The sequence below is a fragment of the Sinocyclocheilus rhinocerous genome, unplaced genomic scaffold (assembly GCF_001515625.1).
Source record: "Sinocyclocheilus rhinocerous isolate Xijiao unplaced genomic scaffold, SAMN03320098_v1.1 scaffold711, whole genome shotgun sequence".
Taxonomy (NCBI): Eukaryota; Metazoa; Chordata; class Actinopteri; order Cypriniformes; family Cyprinidae; genus Sinocyclocheilus; species Sinocyclocheilus rhinocerous.
The window spans coordinates 2223967-2247214 of record NW_015641018.1 but is presented as its reverse complement, the minus strand read 5'-3'; the positions used below and the strand labels follow the sequence as shown (position 1 = coordinate 2247214).

The window sequence follows — 23248 nt, the reverse complement described above, 5'->3', positions numbered from 1 at the left end:
AAAAAAAAAAAATTACACCCCACATGTCCAAGACTAGTAGTCTTGTATTGACCATTTTAAAAAATAAAGACAAATAAATAATAATAATAATAATAATAATTATTATTATTATTATACAATTCATGTATATAATGACATTTATATAATATTAATAAATAACACTCAAAATTAATTTATGAATTAACAACTATTACTATTATTAGTAGTAATATTAGTATTAGTATTTACACCCTACATGTAGGACACTCCATATTTGTACCAAATGATAATATTGCATCTCTTTAAATGTTTGGTACTGCTTTTTAAGTATCTGGAACACTGCAGCTCTAAAAGACAGTAAAAGTAAGTATGAACAAAGGCGTTTATTTTGACTGTTAACCCTTCATTTCCCTGGATTTGTGTTGTTACAGTCACCCTGTGTTAACAGATGGCTGTTTTGATTCTTTTGGCACACATGCTCACATATATAAAAAAAACTAAAAAAAAAAACTGAAGTGAATTAACCAAAAATCTGTACCCCCCCCCTTTGGAATTTCATACTTGTCAGGATCAGTTGTTTATTGATATAAAAAAGCGTATGAAAATGTCTCGTGTTTGTGGCATGTAGTTGCTGGAGATCTCTCCCTGTTGTTTGTGTGTGTAAGCGTGTATGTGTGTGTATCTTGCTTCAGATGTGTTGCAGGAGAGTGTATTGACGTTTTCAGGGGCCCGTGGGAGGCTCACACTGGAGCATCCTGCTCTTTCATCTGCTGCTCATGGAGAAATGCAGCGAGAGAGAACTCACAAACAGAATTGAGCAAAGGAGCCTGTCATCCTCATGAAGTGTATGTGTTCGTGTATGTGTGTATGGGACGGCTGTATGTGTTTTACTCTTCCATGATTGCCCTGGGCTCCAGGCTTTTTTTTTCTTCATGTTTTCGTCTCTGTCCTCTTGTACAGAGGAGAACGTGGATCAGGCAAACACAGTGGCCTAATTTTGTCTCAGGGAACCACTCCAACTGCAGGAGAACTTCCTGTGTGGAATTCTAACCATGTCCTGTAGATGAGATACGTGCTGGTGTACGGAGCTCTGTTAGTGTAATTCATCACAAAGGTATACACAAGATAAAGAGTAAATAAACGCTATAAGCGTCCTTTGTACGATCCAATTATAGATGCAATGCAACCGCACATGTAGACGTGAGCTTTCTGTGAATGGGGATTTGAATAACAAAAATATTCACTACCCCAGTAGGTCTTGCCAATTATTTAGGACGAACAGTGTGTGACGGTGATGTGAACGTATATTCAAATTCAGAATTTATCTCTCTGATACAGATTTTGCCAGTGATGAGAAGCTGGTAAATTATTTACTTATAAAACAAAACAGAGTAGAATAGAAGATGATTCTACTTGAAGCTGAAACTGAATGGGTGAGAATCGATCAGAACTTCGTAGAATTGATCAGTCAAGAAGATGAAAAATAAAAAATACAGTACTGAACTTTTTAGAGTAGTTTTATTACAGTAGAAAAGAATAGATAGAATGTATTAGTATAGAATGGAAAATAATCTAACAGTTCAGTGAAACAGAACTGAATGGAATGAAGTATAATAGATAAGTCCAGAGTGAAATAGAAATAAAATAGTTCAGGAGTGAAAAATAGAACAAATAGAATATAAAAGAATAGTCTAGAACAGAATAAGAATTTATTAGTAGAGCAGAGCAGAGCAGAATTGAATTGAATAGAATGAAACAGGTTAAAACTGAACTCAAAAGAACAATAGAATATATAATTTAGCTGTATGACAGAATAAATTAAAAAATGTGAAATGAATAGAATAGATTAGTATAGAGTAGAACTGAATGGAACAGAAATATAATATATTAGTCTAGAACAGAACATGTGTGAACTGAACAGAACAAAATGTAATGGATAATTTTGCAGCTGAATAGAATAGAATAGAATAGAATAGAAATTTATTGTAGCAGAACTTAATAGAACAGAACAGGTCATTCCAGAATGGAATATAATGGAATAGATAAGGCTAGAAGAAAATAGAACAAATAGAATAGAAATAGAAAGCAGAATATTATAGTTCATTTTACAGTCAAGCAGGTCACAATCTGACAGAATAGAAAAATTATATTACAGTAGGATGAACTAGATAATTCAGTCTGGAAATGAATAGTAGATAATAGTTGGGTCTAAAACAGAACTGAATGGAATAGAATACAGTAGATTAGTCCAGAATAAAACAGAAATAAAATAGGTCATGGTTGGAAAATAGAACAAACAGAATAGTTTAACAGAAGAGAATAGTCTGAAACAAAATAGAATTTATGAGTAGAACAGAACTGAATTTAATAGACTGAAACATTAATAGTGAAATGAAAAGAACAGAATGCAATGGAATAGCTAAGGCAAGAAGAAAATATAACAAATATAATATAAAAGATCAGTTTTGAATTGAACCAAACTGAATGTTACAGATCATGTTACAGTCAAGCAGAGCAGAATCTAATGGAATAGAACAGAGAAGGCTTTATTGTGACTAATATATCAACAGACTGGATGGATGGAGAACAGGGCAACATATTGCTGTCTGAGTGCCAGTGTCCCACATCCCATGTGTGTCCTGTTGGAATGAGTTCCAACAAAGGACGGATGATGTGTGTGCAGATACAGGTGGCACAGGGACACAGCACAGATTACAGGACGGTCGCCATTCTGTTGTGTGAAAGACGCCTGCAGACTCTCAGCCTGATAATCAAATGCTGTTTGCGCTCACAGAACCAGACGCACCCAGGCCTGGCATAGGTGGGCTTCAAGAATAATTTCAATCAAGTAAAGGCACAGTTCACCCAAAAAAGACAATTCGGTAACGCTTTATTTTAAGGTGTACTTGTTACACGTTACATGTACTATTGGAATAACAATAGATGATTCATAATTACATGCAAGTAACCCTAATCCTAACCCTAACCATATAGTAAGTACATGCAGTTAATTCATATTACTTAGTACTTAAATGTATAACTACACTGTAACAAAGACACCTTAAAATAAAGTGTAACCGAAACTTTCAGTTGGGCCCAAAACAACATTGGACAATATGGAAAATATGAACTATATGCAATTTCAGGTAATTACTGAATAAGATGCAGGCTTTTGCATTGAAATACTGTTTATTGAATTTGCCCCTCAAGTAGGGCTGGGCTATATTGCCAATAATATTTTCTTTCTTTCTCCCCCCCCCATACTATACAATATTGATTATTATTTATCGATTATGTATAATTATCATCCATTAATGGGGAAGAAAATGCTTTCCACAAGTATGCTAGACCTTAGAACTCCACAGAGTAGCTATCTTTTAATTTAGGACCTTGTGAAATCCATTATATTTTTTATTTATTCTGTGTTTTATGATTTAATACAAGTTTAATTAATACAAAATTAACAATTTAATTGAGCTTTTAAAATGTAATCAATTGAAAATATAACAGTTATTTTAAAACAAAACATTGCATTTTTATTTTTTGTCAAATAAGATGCTGCACAACAAACGACTTGAGTTTTATGGCGGATTTTCTCAAATAAAACAAAAAGCTGGTGAAGTGACTGTCAGAGCAGCTCTGGAGATGAAGTTCATATGTTCATGTCTCATATATTGAGACGCAGACGCTGAAGACTCCGCGAGCGTCGGGTGTAATTACGCCACTTATTCACACAGAGACGCAGAACATGCAGACTTATTAACCAGATTCACTGACTGTTGTCGTGTTTATTTCTGCTGTGATTAATCCATATCGAGTAAAAATGACCAGAGATTATCGTCATTATCGGCATGCATTTTATGTATGAAAACGTGTACGTTTTGTGTTAAATTAAAATTCTCTGTCCAAAAGCACAGTTTATATTATGTAATCCATGACACAAACAGGCATGAAATAATTAAGAATCTGTTTGATAAGCCAATTTTCTTTTGTATTAGAAGTAAAGGACAGCAGATTTTTGGCCAGCGCATCTTTTCATTACATCATGGCCAGCGGTGATTAACATCGTACTCGGCGCTATTTCCTAATGTTTACTCCATGTAAACATATTACAATAATGGGAAAATGTACTATTTATTTTCCACCGCAGTGAATCTGCACAAGTCATCAGAGAGCAGCGGTTTGAGGCTGGGTGGCCAAATTGTTGCTCAGGTAATTTTAGCTGTTTACGTTTGGTTCATTATTCTGGGCCTCTTGCATTCTGTCTCCAACCGAAATTACCCTCCATTACGGCCATTTGATATTGACTTTAATTTGAGTGCATGTTATTTTTGTATATATCTCATGAACCATGCAGATTGATTTGATTTGGTTTTTGTAGTTTGATTTAAATACACCCACGCCCCTCGACGCACAACAACAACCTACAGCAAACGCACACTCGCGTCGCCTCCAGAGACACTAGAGATGAGACGTCTCTAATTATTGTAATGTATCCATTTGTGTTATTGTCACTGTGACTTTCAGAGAGATGGCAGAACGTTGTTTCCAACTGGGATCTTTTCTTTCTCAAACATCTCTCTTTATGAGACCCCTGGGTAACATTTCTAGCGTACAGGGTGATGGTCCTGCGGTGCATTGTGGGAGTGAGCGGAGATGTTTGAACAGCCGGCCTGTGCCATGTTGAGACCTCACGTGCGACTCCAGAGGAAACCGAACCCGGATGGGGACGGGGCCTCCGCGGACACCTGATGTTCCACTAATTGGCCACGGGTGAGCTGTGTGAGTCTGTCGGCAGGGCTCCGAGGCATCAGAGACGAGCTGATATTAAAGTAGAACACATCCTGTCTTATTACCCAAAACAGGCTTTGCGTGAAAGCCGTCGGTAGGATTTTATTAAATTATTTTCGATGCTTAATGGAAACTCTTTACCTGTGGAACAGCATCCATTATTGCGCACGAGGGCTTCGGAGCTCTTTAGAAACTTGACAAAAAGCTTCCCTCCCCTCCCCATCTTCTGTGAACCTCAGAGCTTTTTGTGTGTTCTTGGAAGATTAGAGCATATTTTCATAAGCCTTTTTAATGAAATGGAAATTGATGAAGAAGAAATGCAGGAGAGACCCCCCTCCTCGTCCCTGATCTTGTCCAAAACGTGTCAGGGTGATGACATCCCTTGCAGGGTTTTGGATTTTGTTGTTTTATCGCTCGTCCGCCATGTCTTTCAGCCCTTTCCAGGAAAGCAGTCGAGGCCCTGTGTGTTTCATGTACTGGTTTGTTTGGTTTTTTAATATTCATACTGGTTATCACAACGCTCCCCGTTGAATCAATGGATTCACATGATTGGCTTTTGAAGGCAGAGTCTCTTTAGATGTGCTTAAGACTGACGGCGTCTCAAGGATTGTTAAAGATGTGCCTCTTTTGATGCCCTGTCTTGGCTTCATTGTGTTTCTGTCCTCACACAGAGAAAAAGGAGTATTGTATGGTTGTGATTCACACACAGTGTTGCGATGTAAGCCAGAGACCAGAGACAGCATCATGCTATCAAGTTTAAATCAACCATTCATTATTTTAGTTGTATAAATTGGGGTTAGCATGCATTGTAGCATGCTAAAACATGCTAGGTTATTATTTGTTTATTTATTTATTGGACTATCTATCTATCTATCTATCTATTTATCATTTATTTACATGATTATTTATTTGCTTTTAAATTATTCATCCATCCAGCCATTCATCCACCCATATGATTATTTATTTGCTTTTAATTTATTTTTTCATTCATTCATTCATTCATTCATTCACATGATTTTTTATTTGCTTGTAAATGTTTTATTTATTTAACATTTTTTCCAATGCACTAAAAGACTACATTTAGGCTAAGACTAAAACCTAAGTGTAAAAATGTAATTAATAATAATAATAATAATGATTATAATAATAATATGAATAATAATAATGACCTGATAATGTTAAATTACATGTGGCTGCAGTACCAGAGTAAAACTTACCAAGCTAATTATAATAAAAAATAAATAACTAAATAAATAATATTTTGGTACTTGACATAAAATAAGCATTATTTTAAATAAAATAAATACAATGTAAAAGATTAAACTTATTTAATTTCAGCTAGTTGCCAACATTTCTCATTTTCTCATTAAAGGCACAATATGTACGTTTTCGCCGCTAGAGGGAGTGTATTCAAAACAAACAAAGAAACAAAGGTGTAGTTTGATGACGCCGTGACTGAGTGTGGAATCATGGGAGATATGGTCTTCATCCCCACAGCCGATGCAATCCGACGGGACTCGGGCAGAAATCATGTTCATGGATGAGCTAATGATTCATTAATGTCGTAGTAAGAAGCAGGGTGAGGCTGAAAGCCGTCGAAGCGAAACGAGGCCGCTGAACAAGCGTGACACACGGCTCAAAAGCAGCGGAGCTTTTATTACGCCACAGTCGACCGCTTTTGAAAGTTCTGTTATAATGCTACTCTGTGCAGTCGTCACCTGTCTAATAAAACGCATAACAAATTAAAGTGTCTTTGGTGTTTCCATGTTTTCTACAAAACAAAACTCGAGGGGTTATGACGTCATTGTAACGATTACAATCAATTGTAAGCATGATAGTCTGACCGTCGCTGAATAGGTGAGCAATTCAAATTGATGACGCACAAACCATGCGACCCAGCTTGCACATCTTCTAACTCCTACCTCAGTGTAAGCTGCCTGAAGTTGTTTTCTCCAGAACTCCTTGTGGTGACACATATGTGAAATATTCCTCACATTTAGCCGCTAAAACAAATAAACAAAGAGCTAAATCACGACAGGTCTTCTTTACGTTTTTGTGACAGGTGCAGTTTCACAGAGAGACTGAGACTAGCTGAAAATGATGCTGAAAGTTGCACAATCGCCTCACAGTTTGGCATTAATATGCAGGGGGAATAATACCTCTCTCATAAGGACAAGAATATATTTTAATAAAAATACTAGTCATTGCCAGTAAAAAAAAATGAAATTCTTCCACCCGCCATTAGTAGGTGTGACAAAATGTTAATTTTGGACTCAGCATGTGGCATTATCTCCGTGTCCCATATTTGCATCCGTCTAAGTCAAGAGAGGTTGCTAATGCGAGCTGACTGGCATTAATGGCTGCTGACTCGACCATGTGTTGCCCACGAGCTGACGAGCAGCAGGCATCGGCCTCGTCCAGGGCCGGCGGTCCGACAGACAGACCCTCAGATTGGGGAGCAAAGCACCCCACTTTCTCCCCTTGAGTCCCACCCCTCCCTCTCTCCTCAGCAACTCTGATTGATCCAGACGTAGGGTGACCTGTACTGTCAGTCAAATCTGCCCACAAGGTGCTTCCTGTCATGGGCTCGCACGTTTTGTCCACAAACACTCCAGAGTGATCAACGCTCTCTCTCCCTGAATGTCTCGACACACTCACCTGCAGGCTTTAGTAGCATATTAGATTAAATACTAAATCAGAAGTGTAAAGCTTGATGTTGTACGCCACATCTGCTCATAAATATTTAAATCTAATGATAATGACGTTGCCGTTGCCGTTATGCACATTAGTTCCATTACAGTGCCTTACTGTCTATTTAGACAGCATCGTAGATGTGCGCTCGACGCAAATGCTACCTTCCGAGATAACTTGTTTTGGCAGCATCACATGCATGCTTTGTGGAGAGGGAAATCCCAGAATGCATTGTGATGAGCACTGTCCAAAAAAAAAAACTCATTCAAGATGGCGGATGAGCTGAGAGAATAAATATATTTTCATTAGTTCAAAGAAATGTATTCTCAAAAGTAGTTCACACTAATTAAAAATGAGCTGTTTTACCCGCTTTTGTGCGCTTTTGTATTTTGTCTTGCTGCACTGGCAGATTTTTTTCCCACTAGTTTTTAACTTGTTTATACTTAAAACAAGTGAAGGAATTCTTCATATTTGTGCAGAAGTTTTTTAATCTTACACAGACAATAATGCAAAAATATGTATTAAGAATATTTATTTATTGCAGTGAGAATGTTGTGTTGTTAACTTAGCAACATGGAGATTTTGGATTATCTTCTCCGATATCTACATACAGTTAGTCAATGTGTATCAATACACTGGATCTGTGCATTTAGTCTTAAAGGGATAGTTCACCCAAAAATGAAAATTCTGTCTTCATTTACTAACCTTCTTATCATTCCAAACCTGTATGACTTTCCTACAGTACTTCTGTGGAACATAAAATAAGATATTTTGAAGAATGTTGGTAACAAAACAGTTCTGGTTACCATTGCCTTCCATTGTATGAAATAAGACTTACAAAAAATAAAGTCATACAGGTTTGGAACAACATGAGGGTGAGTAAATAAAGACAGAATTTTCATTTTTGGATGAACTGTTATTTTAAAGTGACAGCAGTCTATTAAAATTGGTTTATGGATCATTTAAGGTTCTTTAGAGTGAAAAAAGCTTCATTAGATTATTAAAATGTTCTTCACACTAAGAAAATATGGTTAATTTAAGAATTGATTACTGAAAGGTTCTTTGGGAAACAGAAGGCATCACTGCAAAAACCCACTTTTAGAATCTTAATTTTTAAGACTGTATAGTGGAAATACTATTGTTTGGTTCTCTCATTGTTTGGTTCTCTGTGGGACAAAAAAAAAAAAAACGTTTTGGAACCTTTATTTTTATTAATGTGCAAACAAAAAGCAGGAAGCATCTTGTGCCTCTTTTTGACACCGCAGCCAGACGTTCAAGCGGATGTAGCAGAGTATCAGTGTGAATGTTTAGTCGATAAATCAGAGATGAATGAGGACGAACGATTTTAAACCAACGGAGCTGGACCCTTGGGCTTCGATTGCTGCCCAGTAATAAGGTGTCAAGTGTGTAAACAGGTATGACAGATCCAGATTTGAGGTGACAGCTGGAGAGAGGATAAGTGAGCCACGCTGCGTTCTGACAGACTTCCTTCCCTTCCCACATACACACGCTGGGATCGTTGGCCAATCTCAGTCAGCCATTGTGACATGTACACCTGCTTCGCCTTGATAGGCAGTTGAACCTCAGGACTGTCGGATGTGGCCACCCTCCTACCTGCCTTGATAGGTGTGCCACTCTTGAATACCCACCAAAGCTGGCAGCCACCAACGCTTCGTCACCCCCCGCCACATCAGTCAGTCTCAACTGGCGGGGTCCGTCCTGCCACCGACCAACCCACCTTCCCTCTGACAGTCCGTCACACGCAGAGGGCGCGTCCGTTACGGATGCACCTCCCCATTCTGCCATCAGCGCCTCTCTGCACATGGCTAAGCACAGTCCCTGCTGCCACATGGCGGGAGGGCCCGCGTTTTAACGCTTTGTGGGACACACTTCCACATACACACTCTCAACCTCGGCAAGTACGCAGCAACTGTTTACACGAGCCTTGCTACTGTTTTTCGTGCGGTCCGGATAAATGTTTTGTCTGCTGCGTGACAGATGTGTGTTTGTGTATGTTAGCTACATGCTAACCTTTAGCCTTTTGCTGTTGGGTGCTATGGGTCGGAGCAGGCCGTCAGTGAGTTTGATACTGATGGATCGTGGCAGTCTAGTGCCTCAGGGATCAACAACCCAAGAGGCCTTGGGAATTAATGCATGATCGCTGCTGTCCAGATTTGGGTTTTCAGCACAGCAGGCTGTCAGTACCGATGTTAACAATGAGGAACGAACGTTCAGAGAACGGAATTGCAACATTTTCTGAAAATGTGGATGGTGCTTGCGTGTGCAAAAGGTGCCATGATGCTTCAGTGCTGCTGGTGGTTATCTGGGTGTCAGGGTTGTGCTCCATTCAAAATTTGAATTGAGGTATCGCACAGGATATCGAATTGCAATTTGAATTTAAATGAAAGGAAATGGCCTAAATTCACTGAAATTCAAGGAAATTCACAGAACTGACTTGACAAATCACATCTATCTACACTTTGACCTGTCCATGTTTTGCTTAAGTGTTTTTTCTTTAATGGCTAATGCGACCTTTTTACACCACAGACTGAACAAAATTAAGTATTGCTTGGTAATTGGTTGACCTAAATTGGTATTATCTAATTGTGTACTTAAATTTAACAGCTGACAGCTATCGAACCTAATTCATTACATACCTTTCTATCAAAGTTATCTGACATTATCATGATGAATTTGTTCTGAAACAGTTTAACTCTTAATTCGTCATATTTTATTACCATTTTCTAAACTATAGCGAATAAACTGTGATAATGTGAGAAATGCTGAAGGTGTCTGAATAAATTTTGGATTGACTGTGTGTGTGTGTGTGTGTGTGTGTGTGTGTGCGGTATAGATAGATAGATAGATAGATGTTTTTAGTTTTTTTTTTCTAATGTTCTATGTGGTTGTTGCTAGGGTCTTCTGGGTGGTTGCTAGGTGGATTTCAAAACATCCCCCTTCTAGTTCACTATGATGAGTCCCTACATATGGCTCAGGTAACATTTTCAGTATTCTGTAAGACTGTTCAATTGTTTCTTCAATTTGGTTGTCCCTTACACAAATATAAATGCTTTTCCACAACAAGAAGTGCTCTTTGAGGTGAAGAAAATTGTCTGAAGCACAAATAGCATGGGATGAGTTGCAATCCAAAGCTTAATATTTGGGGTTACGAGTTTGTTCAGATCCCTAACCATAATTATGTGCAATATTATTAGTGATAATTTTCTTGGCAAACACTCCTAATTAAACTGCGACACCAAAGATATAATCAGGAAAGTTTGAAAGGTCAGGAAACTCTATTTACAAAGTTGTCCCATCATACGTCTAAAAACCTCAAGCCAAAATAATCTTTCACACAAACAAGAGCAGAGTTTACCTGTCCTTGAGTGAAGGCCTACTGGAAAAATGAACCCTGAGTACCTTGCCAAGAGGCAAGTTCAACCTGCCAAGCTCTGCTAGTGAGGACAGACAACAGTGCCGGCTTTGATGTGGAAATGAATGGATTTATTTGAAAATTTCTTGACGAGGTGTAGCGGGTGTTCTCGGTGGCCTGTGACAGTGGCAGTTGGCGGGTGCCGCAGGTAGAGACCTCGATAGATGTCTATGTTTGATCCACATTTACCCACTGGCACTTCGACACTTGAGGAGATCCTGCCCAGGAATACATGATCACTTATAGAAAGAGAGACGGGAGGAGAAGGAAAGGATGCAACCTTGAAAGCTTGTCTTCCATACAGATAGACCTTCTAAGATGACTTACCAATATTGCGCTTAGATCATATTCTTGATTAATTCATTTGCTTTGTACAGTAAGGTTGACGGTGTTATTCATTTTCTAGTTTTCTTAACATATCATTTTACTTTTAGTACTGCTTGCTATGACTAGTATCTATAGCTAATGGGAAAAATTACATGTTGATGGATCTTTTTTATTCGAAAGTGCATTCAAATGCAATTTTTACTATATATACAATGACTTGAATGCACATGTTCTATGAATTAAAATTCATTTTTGAGGCATATTTTTCATGAAGGAAACCGTACTAGTATGATATAATATTTTATAATTTCTTTTAAAAAATGCTGTTAGAAGTTGGAGACAGAATTTTTTAATTCTGAAAGAAGTCGCTTATATTTTGTATATTTTATATATCTTATATAATTTATCTTCATATAGTTTGTATTTTAATATATTTTATAATGTAATTTATTCCTGTGATATATTACTCCAGTCTTCGGTGTCACCTGATCCTTCAGAAATCATTTTAATATACTGATTTGCTGCTCAAGAAAACTTTCGTATTATTATAATCCAAGAAAACAGTTGTGCTGCCTAATATTTTTTGTGAAAACCATGATATTTTTTTTTTTTTCAGGATTCTTTGATGAGTTGAAAGTTCAAAAGAGCACTTTTGATTAGATGAATGCATCCCTACTAAATAAAATATTAATCCAAAAATTACTATAATTTAAAAAATATGTATTTATTTATTTAATTTTTTTACAAATATGCTTCACTGCTTATTAATATTTGACTCTTTTTTTTTTGCCTGGAAAACCAAGTCATGTGGTCCAACAAACATGCAGAAATAAAGAAAGAGAAACAGGAAATGATGTCATGGAGAGGACATGGGCTCGTTTGACTTGTGTAACCGCTTGGCATCCAAACAATGTAAGCAGATATCTGTTCCCTGGAAATCACCCAAAAGTATATTATCTTCAGTAGTATCTTCAGAGCATCTTCAGAAAATCCAATGTATTTTATCGTTTCTAACGTTTTAACAAAGTTACTCCATCCATGTTGAAGCGTTTACCACAGAAAATGCCCACATGCGGCGTTCTCAGAGTCTTTCACTGACAGACAAGTGAAATGAAATCTGGAAATACCCTTGCAAAGCGATGATGGCACTGAATACTCCCACATCCCTCTTCACGCCGAGGAACAGGACGAATTTAATTTCGTGACAGTCTTGAATTGCAAATGTGGAAGAAATGCTTGGCAGCTCTCCAGAAGAGTGAGAGTGCACAGTGCCTGACAGGCTGGTGTGCCACATTAGTCAAATGAGATGTGAAGGCTGAACCAATCATCTGATGCAGGTAAAAAGCTCCTCACGGTGTCATCCTGACAGCCCCAGCCAATGAGGAAAGCAGGAAAGTCGTCGGCCTCTCTGGCCGAAACACAAAAGCCTTGATCAATATAATCTATTACCAATTAAAGGCCTTAATGAAATAATCTGTTTACGTGAAACGGAGATCCCTCGGCCGCTAGCGGAACTAATCCATCATCCAGAACCATTAAAGTCCGTCCTGCTGGCGATTTCTCAAATTCTTGGCCATTTTTAATCTCCTGATTTGAGGCAGTAGTGAAAGCCTAATGCTTTAATTCAGCTGGTAGGTGGCGGAAATGCGATTCGAGATGTGGCTCGGTGCCGCAGGTGGGAGAGAAACAATTTAGCGGGCCTTGCGGTGGCGCTGGACTTGGCGAGGCCCAAAGCCGACTCGACCGAGTGCTTCTGTGCGCGAAAGCTAATTGAAGTGATAAACTGCTGACCATCTGCCACAAGAGAGCATCTTCCGAGTGAAACCGGACACGCGGGGCTCATTGATCCACGCTAATTCCACAGTAGATGCTATTAGGCGAACGCTCGGCCGCGTGCGTGTGGAAACGAGCTGCCGCTGATGGACAAACCGGGACGTAATGGACCCCTTCACTCGCAGCCTCACACCCGCATTACTTTTCACCGCCCAAACGCATGTAAAGCCTCTCAGAACCTATAAAGAAATTAGCCCCGGCGCTTCTCCATCCGCTGTGCCTCTGAGAAGATTGACCCCCAAGTCGCTCGCCCATCTCCCGATGTGCATTTCATTTTATCGGCCAGCTGTCAGTGCCGGCTAGCCGAACGTTAGCCTGTCAGACTGAAATAAGGATTGACAGAGCAACTCGAGCACTTCAGGTCACTTAGTTTACTCACTTGCTCACTCAGTAACTCACGTTTATCTCTTTATAGAAGACTACCCTAGTGAAAAATAAATACAGGTGCATCTCAGAAAATTAGAATATCGTGAAAAGTTCTTTTTTTTTGTAACTTGTTTCAAAAAGTTAAACTTTCATATATTCTAGATTAATTGCATGTGAAGTAAAACCTTTCAAAAGTTTTTTTTTGTTTTAATTTTGATGATTAGAGCTTACAGCTCATGAAAGTCAAAAATCCAGTATCTTAAAATATTAGAATATTTTCTAAGATCAATTTTCACACTAAGAAAATATGGATTTTCAAAACAGAAAAGTTCAAGTTCTACAGGTTTCTTTAATAGCGGCCTTCAGCTCATCTGTATGGTTGGATCGACTGTTTCTCATCTTTCTCTTGAAAATATCCCATAGATTCCATATGGGGTTCAGGTCAGGCATGTTGGCTGGCCAATCAAGCACAGTAATATCATGGTCAGCAAACCACTTGAAAGTAGTTTTGGCACTGTGGGCAGGTGCTAAAAATCCTGCTGGAAAAGGAAATCAGCATCTCCATAAAGCTTGTCAGCAGATGGAAGCATAAAGTGCTCCAAAATCTCCTGGTAGACGGCTGCATTGACTTTGGACTTGATCAAACACAATGGACCAACACCAGAAGATGTCACGGCAGCCCAAATCATCTCTGACTTCAGAAACTTCACACTGGACTTCAAGCAGCTTGGATTCTGTGCCTCTCCAGCCTTCCTCCAGACTCCAGACCTTGATTTCCAAATTAAATGCAAAATGTACTTTTCTCTGAAAAGACGACTTTGGACCACTGAGCAACAGTCCAACATTTTTTTCTCCTTAGCCCAGGTAAGATGCTTTTGACGTTGTTTCTGTTTCAGAAGTGGCTTGGTAGCCCTTTTCCTGAAGACGTCTGAGCGTGGTGACTCTTGATGCACTGACTCCAGCTTCAGTCCACTCCTTGTGAAGCTCTCCCAAGTGTTTGAATCGGCTTTGCTTGACAGTATTCTCAAGCTTGCGGTCATCCCTGTTGCTTGTGCACCTTTTCCTACCCATTTCTTCCTTCCAGTCAACTTTGCATTTACTATGCTTTGATACAGCACTCTGTGAACAGCCAGCCCTTTCAGTAATGACCTTCTGTGATTTTACCCTCTTTGTGGAGGGTGTCAATGATTGTCTTCTGGACCATTGCCAAGTCAGCAGTCTTCCCCATTATTGTGGTTTCAAAGAACAAGAGATACCCGGAATTTACACTGTAGGGATGGTCATTTAATGAAACTCAAATGTAAATATTTTAATATTTTGAGATACTGGATTTTTGACTTTCATGAGCTGTAAGCTCTAATCATCAAAAAATAAATAAAAATAAAAATAAAAAACTTTTGAAATGTTTTACTTTACATGTAATGAATTTCACTTTTTGAAATAAGTTCCAAAAATTTTTACTTTTTTCACGATAATCTAATTTTTTTAGATGCACCTGTATAGTAAAATGTAGTTGAAATACATTTATTTCATGCCAAGTATACTACTAATACATTTACATATTTGTATACTTAATTAAAATACCCTGTAATTGTATTTTTAGTATACTAAACTGGTATACTTAAAGTCTGCTAAATTGGAACAACTAATTTTGTACTTAAATGCACTGCTAAAGTAGTGCTGAAGTCCAGCTAAAGATATACTGAAGTATATTTGATTGTGATAAAGTGGAACTATTGCAAGTATACTTTAGGTACATTTTAAATATCTTGCTTTTAAAGACCGATATTATTCAAAGATCATATAATCATCATCAATAGTGACATTAAAACACAGGCTTTAGGCTTAATATTAAGAAATGTGCATTGTGCTCCAAATAAAGTTTAATTACAGTTTTTATATCAGAAAGTCTCGAGCAATATGTCAGTAAATATGTTAATACATTTGAACTACACTTAGTATGAAATAAATGTATTTTAAATATATAATTGTTTTACTAGGGTAAAGTCTGTGACGACATAGGGGCAACGGGAGTGTTGTAACATGTTATTTAATCTACACTATAAAAACATTTATTTTTATGGTTTAAATAAAGCAAAGATTATTAAAGTAATTTTACAAGAAAATACTATTTTAGTCTATCTACTTCAAAATTTTACATTTTAATGTGTTGCTTTCAGTTATTTGTTAAATTTACTATTAGAAAATCCTGCAGCCATTTTTAAGCCGTTTTTAAGCTACATGTCTTAAACTTATTCACATATATGTCTGATACATTTTCATTAATTTATTGTAATAAATCAAATAAAAATAGGTCAGAATCTGTTAATTTATTCAAAAATAAATGTATAAAAATAAGCAGAAAACTGCTTATTAATATTAAAAAAAAAAAACGTTTGTCGGCCAAACTAAAAGTCATATGGTCTAACCATTGGTTCACCATTTTACTGGTGCAAAGTCAGAGCAGGTTGTAAAATCGAAATGTATTATTGATCAATTATATTTATGAAACTCAAATGTAAATATTTTAATATTTTGAGATACTGGATTTTTGACTTTCATGAGCTGTAAGCTCTAATCATCAAAATTAAAAAATAATAATAATATTAATAAGAAAACTGCTTATTAATATTAAAAAAAAACTTTTGTCGGCCAAACTAAAAGTCATATGGTCTAACCATTGGTTCACCATTTTACTGGTGCAAAGTCAGAGCAGGTTGTAAAATCTAAATGTATAATTGATCAATTTATATTTATGAATAGTAATATCTGTATAAAAAATGTGAATGTTTTTGATGCTTTTAAGGTATAATGAAAATATCTTATTACTTTTTGTTTGATGGTTACACCACATGACATTTTTAGTGGCATTTTAGTGACAAAGCTTAAATCTAAGCTTTTCTTTTCAAAACAACATGAAACCCGCATGAATACAGTGAGTTTTTCTTTTTAAAAAAAACTTGGCATATGTATTTTAAATTAAAATATTTTGTTGTGTAGATTCTGTCATTGACCCAAATATTTTAAATGTTATATAAGATTATATGACTATATTCTATACAAGACACCTCACTTGGGTGGTGGTCTTGTGTAATATTTTACCCTATTTTATTTATTAATTTGTAATTGGTTAAACTCTAGGTATTACAACCCAGCCTGTGTTACAACACTCCCCAGTCTCCTGCTTATTGCTTAAAGGGAGATTCTTGAGTGTTTAAATGTGTATTTGGCTTAAAAAGACAGCAGTGCTTATTAGGAGCAGATCACTTGGTCTACCGCGTAATTTAAGAGGTGTGTTTGAGGATTTGCAGCATTAGTTGCCTCCTTTTCTAATTAAGGCTGTTAAACTGTACGTATGCTTGTGTATATTTCAGTCCAGTTGTAATGGCTCCTCCCAAGCGTTACTGCCTTGTGCCGCACCACAGGCCGGATCCTCTGATCTCTGCCCACTCCGGCCCTCCAGGAACCTCTAGAAGAGCAGACCGTTTGCTTGCAATCGCTGATGTGGCATGTCGTTAAAAAGTCTTCATTCTCACTACCAATAAACAGCCAGAGCTGGAACGTATTAGTAGCTTTGGGAGAATTTAAACCAGAATGCTGCCCTGCTCCAGAGCCACAGATCTGTTTATTTGTCAGGCGAGCCCATCGCCGTTGCCATGTTTGATTTCATTCGGAAAGATTCTTGTTTTCGCTTTTGAGATTTTCTGATTGCACATGCCTGGGTTTTTTGGGCGGTTGGTGCTGAGCATGGTTGTGCGTGGATTTTTTTGGCAGGAATTTGCATAACAAAATTCCTGTTTTTGGAAGAGAGACGTTAAAGGGTGTTCACACTGACAGCAGTTAGATCACTGGAGGTGGTCAAGTCGCTGTACTGTTGGTAGTAGGCGTTCATACTCGACTGGATGGACGGCTATCGGAGAAACGTGGTCTAAATCTAGCTGCCACATCGAGTCACTGCGAATTTGCATAAAGTTTGTTTCATCATGGGCTCTGTCGCTTATGTGAAAATCGTTAAATCTTATTCAAAATGAATGATTTCTGGTTGCTTTGCACTGTCAGTTAGAGGTCTGCAAGCCCGTCGGGTTATATTGATTATATTATAAATATTATACATCGCCTACGCACATACACACGCATTAACATATAGGTGACAGTATAGCTAAAAGTTCCCAATGCTTCGGAAAAGCTGTATTTTGGAAGAGTCTTGATTTGATTACCACGGCAAACAGGAGTCAATTGGTCATGTGCAGTACAGAATTTGCAAACATATCCTTGCACAATTTGAGAAGGCTAAATTGATCAAACATAGGCTAAGATCAACTCACTGTCTGCCGCTGGCCACTTGGTCGTTACTTTAAAAAAACAAAAACTTACATTTAACGAACAAAAAAATGCCCCAAACGTTTTTCTAAATTAACGAAATATAATCACTTTGACATTACATACAAAACTGAACTAATTTAATAGCTGAAACAGTAGTATAAGCTTTGGGAGAAGGGGAAAAAAAAAGATGGGCTCGGGTCGGACTCGGGCCAAGAATTCTGATGAGCTGTCGGACCCGGGCCGGGCCAGGGCCTGAGCGTCTCGGGCCAGGGCCGGGCTAGGGCCTATATTTGAGGCCCGTGCAGGGCTCTACTGTCAGTGTGAAAACCCTTTTAGTCTTACTGTGCACTTAGCTACAATAAACAAGAACATTATTTTCTGCACAGGACAGCACTTTTCATCAGCCCTGTGATTAATGACAGCAACTGCTGTAGTATTACATATTTAATGTGTTTTTTATATGTTTGTACACGTGCAACAACATATGTTCTGTTCGCAAACCTAGTGAGCTCTTTTACAGAAAAAAATTAATCCAAGATTTAGGGAAAGAAAGAGAAATGTTCATTTTAAATATTAGGGATGCACCGATACCGATACTGGTATCAGTATCGGGCCCAATATTGAGCTCCTGTACTCGTACTCGTACTCGTTAAAATGCCCCGATAAAAAAAAAAAAAGATCATTATAAACTGACTGTATGCATTGTGTATATTTATGCTTACGTATGCTGCTTAAATATATTAATATAATTTATTCAAGATAGAAAAGTATTCATAAAATAAATACTTTATTTAAAATAAAAGAAAAAATAAAAGAAAAATAATTAATTAATGAAAAAAAGCAAACTTTGCTGCTTTTTTAAAAAAAAGTCACTTAAGAATGTGTGTAGGCGTGTTGGTCATGGTCTGAGTGTGCCAGTCATTTACACTGGCTCCTGATGTGAATACAAGGTCTGGGTGGAGCTTTACATCAGATAAGTGGAGCGGCTACTCAATTGAGGCCAACGGCCAACGGCTCCCTCAGAAACAGCAACTCAGTAGAGCAGCGCTGAGACCAATCAATACAGCCATTAACCAAGAGCAGCACTTGAACAGGATCAAACCTGCTCAGTTGGTCAGCATTGCTGCGCTCTGTGGCCGCCCCCTGCTTCACTCCTTTAGAAATTCCTCTCCCTCTCTCTCATATTGATAAACCACTTTACTTCATTTTCTGATCTGTTTATTACTAAAAGATTGATAGCACTCTCTCTCTCTCTCTCATTCTTGGACCTTTTTGCTGAAAATGGCTTTATGATCATGATTATTGTGCCTACACTGTAAAAAGTGACCGTGAATTTAATGGTAAAAGACTGCTACAGTAAAAACCTGTTAAATGGTTAACGGTAAATTCCCCTACTATATACGGTGAAAAACTGTATTGGACATTACATGTATTGGACATAAATTTTACGGTAGTACACCGGTTTTGGAAGTGAAAAATACCGTATAATTTACAGTGAATAACCATAAATTGACATTCCCAGAATTCCCTGCATTACATTCAAATTTGATGTTTTTTTGTTGAAATAACGGTTTCTTCTTAGTTTTTTCTTATCAGTTTTGTATATTAGGGTTGTGTGTTACACCTAATGTTGTTAAATGAATGTTTATTGTATTATTTCAGTTTCATGTGTGTTACCATGATGGTGTTTAGTGTTTGTGTGAATGACGCTGTGCACCTTCTATATATGTTATTATTTAAAAGCTGCTTGTGATGGGCTTTGGTTCATCATGTGACTTTCTCATCAGCACCTGCTTTTGGTGGTTATCAGTGTATTACAAAGGTACAAAACAGATTTCAGTACTTCAATAGGTTGGTATATTAATATTATATCAGTTAATGAAATTACGGTATTTAACTGTAAATTTAAGTTAAAACCGTAAAACCTAAAACGTTGCTACCGTATTTTTTACGGTAAAATTCCGGCAACCACAGCTGCCGGTTTTTTACCGTATATTTTACGGGATTTTTTTTACAGTGTAGTCTAAGTGTCCAACAAAGTTGAAATTTTGATTTATAGCTGTAAATAATAATTATTGTTATAGCCATTATACATACAGTATATACATAAAAATGTACATGTTGAACACTACAATTCAAAAGTTTGGGCTTGGTAAGATTTTTTTTTAGTAAATAAAAATGTTCAAACATACAGTAAAAACAGTAACAGTGTATAATAGTATTACAATTTAATTGTAATTTATTCCTGCGATGGCAAAGCTTAATTTTCAGCATCATTCCTCCAGTCTTCAGTGTCACATGATCCTTCAGAAATCATTCTAATATGCTGATTTGCTGCTCAAGAAACATTTCTTATTATTATCAATGTTGAAAACAGTTGTGCTGCTGAATAATTTTGTTTTCTTTGAATTAACTTGATTTGTTGAGTAGAACATTCAAAAGAACAGCATTTATTTGAAATAGAAATCATTTGTAACATTATAAATGTTTTATTGTCATTTTTTTTAATTTAATGCATCCTTGCGGAATAAAAGTATTATTAAAAAAATCTTACTGACCCCAAAAAAAGCCACTATATTATATGATAAAAAAAATAATAATTACAAAAATATTATACATATAATTAGCCCAGAAACGTAGTACACAATTACAAAATTAATTATATGCCAAACATGTTTGCTTTGCAAACATACTTAACATGCGTTTTTATATTAGGCTAGGGCTAATGCCCATTAGTGCTCTTTGTGGCAGTGCTGAGAATGCAGCGTGTATTTTAATTGCATTATGAATTACGGTCTGACGTTTTGCAATTCAACAACAACAAAAAAACCATTTAAAAAAATGTATTTTTGCACTCTGAATTTAAACACAGGCCAAACTCCCTGTAGACACATTCTCTCCTCTCCATTTATTGGCTAATTTGGTATTACATTATTTTCACCTTCCTTTTCTATTCCGTCTGGGAAAAGAAAGGCCAAGGCTCACCAACCTCATTAACACACTTCAAATGGAATTATTAAAAAAAAACTAATAAGTGAGCAACAGTTTGTGAAAATTTAATAATTCAGTTGTGGTGCTTATCCGTAATTCCCCAGGATTTCATTAGGAAGTGTAGAGGCACCTAAGAAGAAAATCACTCTTTTATTTGGCTTCATGCACATTGTATTGTAATGCGTGGTAGTTTGGCGCTGGAACGCTGTGATGGTTCTGCATGTAATGCGTCGGGCGGGAGGTGAGCGGAGAGAATGTGTGAATGGCGTGGTATTAACGCACAGCTCATTGGGGACCTGAGCACCAAGAGCCTTTATTGTAGATGTGGAAAACCACAGATGGAGTTTCATTACATTCTGCTTATGGGCTTGTGGCCATTTACAACATTTAGAATATCTTATTTAATGCTGGCTGCATGTTTTAATAGATTTCTTGTATTTTAAAGAGGGATAAAATAGGCAGGACAGATCTTCAATACGTGATTGGCACTTTGTTATCGTAAATCCCGGTCAGATGGGTGGCGGCAGCTGAACTGTGTGGAGAGACTAGCCCGCTCTGACCCCTCTGACCTTTGACCTTCGTCTCATCAGGTTTTTGTCCATAACTGACAGGAAGGTCAAAGGCGTTTCACTCCAGCTGCGGCTCATGAGATGAGCATCAAATGTGGATCTGTTTTCGTTTCGTGTCTCGAAGTTCCTCGTCACAACACTCGCTGGGTAATCTAGTTGGATATAATGTATCCAGCCAGGCTGTTGTCTCTTTGAATAACTCAGGATTTCCATGTCATGTTTTTATAGTTCTGTTTGCTTTTTGAATGGTTTTTATGCTACGAAACTAGATTAGCAATCATAACATAGTAAGACGTGCAGCTTTGGAAGCTACATTCAGGACTGAAATGGTCACATTAAAGACCCAAATCTGGTTTCCTTAACCCTGGGCCTTTTCCTGTTTCAAAGCCTGATGTTTTCCCCCTCAAATGCAGTGTATTTTTCATGGAGCCTAAAGCAGAAATGCGAGGAGGTTTGCGTTCCAGGCTGAATACAGGTTTCCTATGTAGCATCTAATAGGAGCCTCTCTATATATGGGGGAGGTGGAGGGAAGATGAAAAAAAAATAGCTGTGTAGCCTCTGAAATATTTAACCCGAGCTAATTGGAGAGCACTTCCCATTTCAGGACTCCTCAACCTCTGAAAAAAGCAAGACCAGATCAAAGACTTCTGCTCTTTCCCTCCGGATAATGATGAGAGGAATGGGAGAGAGAAAAAGGGAGAGAGAGAGGACGAGAGATAGGGTTTTGAAGGAGAAGATGCAAATAGAGGAGGGCAGTGCTGGAAAAAAAGATGTATCCTCAAGAGACGGAGAAACAAAGAGAGAGGGGCATGTGTAACCAGCAGGAAATGGGAGAGAGTGGATGGGGAGGCAGGAGAAGGACAGATGTCTTAATGAGATGTCATGTGACGCTCGCTTCATTCGACCTAAAGAAACAAACAGGACAATTGCTATGAACACGCTATGTGTTTAGATGAATCGGTTCTTTTGAGCAGTTTAATTGACTGGAAAAAAAAATTCAGTGTGATTTATGTAAATAATAATAAATAAAAAAAACATAACAAAAACTTAGCAAAAAATGCAATTAATTGTTTCCTCAGTAGTACTACTGCTACTGTTAATTTGTGTTCCGAAGATGAACTGGTTTGGAACGACATGAGAGTGAGTAATTCATGATAGAATTTTCATTTTTGGGTGAACTATCCCTTTAACCACTCCAAAAGATTCATTCTGATCAGTGTTAATTTTGACAGGCATTTTTGATTTAGTCTTAGTCTTTATCTTGAGATGAAAATGCTTAATAGTCTTAGTCACATTTTAGTCATTTGAGTCTTTCATATAGTTTTAGTCTAGTTTCAGTCGACGAAAAGTCATTGCATTTTTGTCAACTTTTAGTCATTACTTTTAGTCAAACTGCAGTTACCAACATTTATTTTGGTAGCTATTTTATATGTAGTCTTCAAACAAAAATAATCATTAATTCTTCTCTCTTTAGACCAAATCAATTAAGCTTATGAGAAATTTGAATCAAGGATTGAATTTGGAAAAACTTGAATAAATGATGACAATTTTAATTTTTGGGTGAACTATCCTTTTAACAGTTGTGAAAAGGGAGCAACTTATAAAAATTATAGTTGTTCATATAATATATATATAATATATATAATTTATTATTTTTGAAAAAGAAGCAGAATAAGACAATAAGACAAATACGAAAGAGATACAAATTAAACTAATTTTTCAGATACAGTAGGTTTACTTAACATATTTAAACATCTTTTGTTGGTTAACATTAATGACAAGGATAGGTACTTAATTAGGAATGCTGTCCCTTTAAGAAGGAAGGCATGCATGTAATACTGACACACGTTCAGTTTTCACCCACCTGTTTACGTTCACTTAATCCATAACCGACTATATTTACGTGAGATACTCACACGATAGACATTTGGACTGCTGTGTGTGT

General features: G+C 37.1%; 1 protein-coding gene and 1 long non-coding RNA gene across 2 annotated transcripts in view; both read left to right on the top strand.

Moving 5' to 3' along the window:
* Positions 1-23248, top strand: part of LOC107753873 (ephrin-A2-like) — a 140936-nt gene that overhangs the window by 78830 nt on the left and 38858 nt on the right. The gene's annotated exons all lie outside the window — the stretch shown is intronic.
* LOC107753808 (uncharacterized) lies at positions 3597-16722 on the top strand. The gene is made up of 3 exons (XR_001641506.1): positions 3597-3684; positions 4518-4520; positions 16712-16722. It is a non-coding gene; the product is annotated as an uncharacterized LOC107753808 (long non-coding RNA).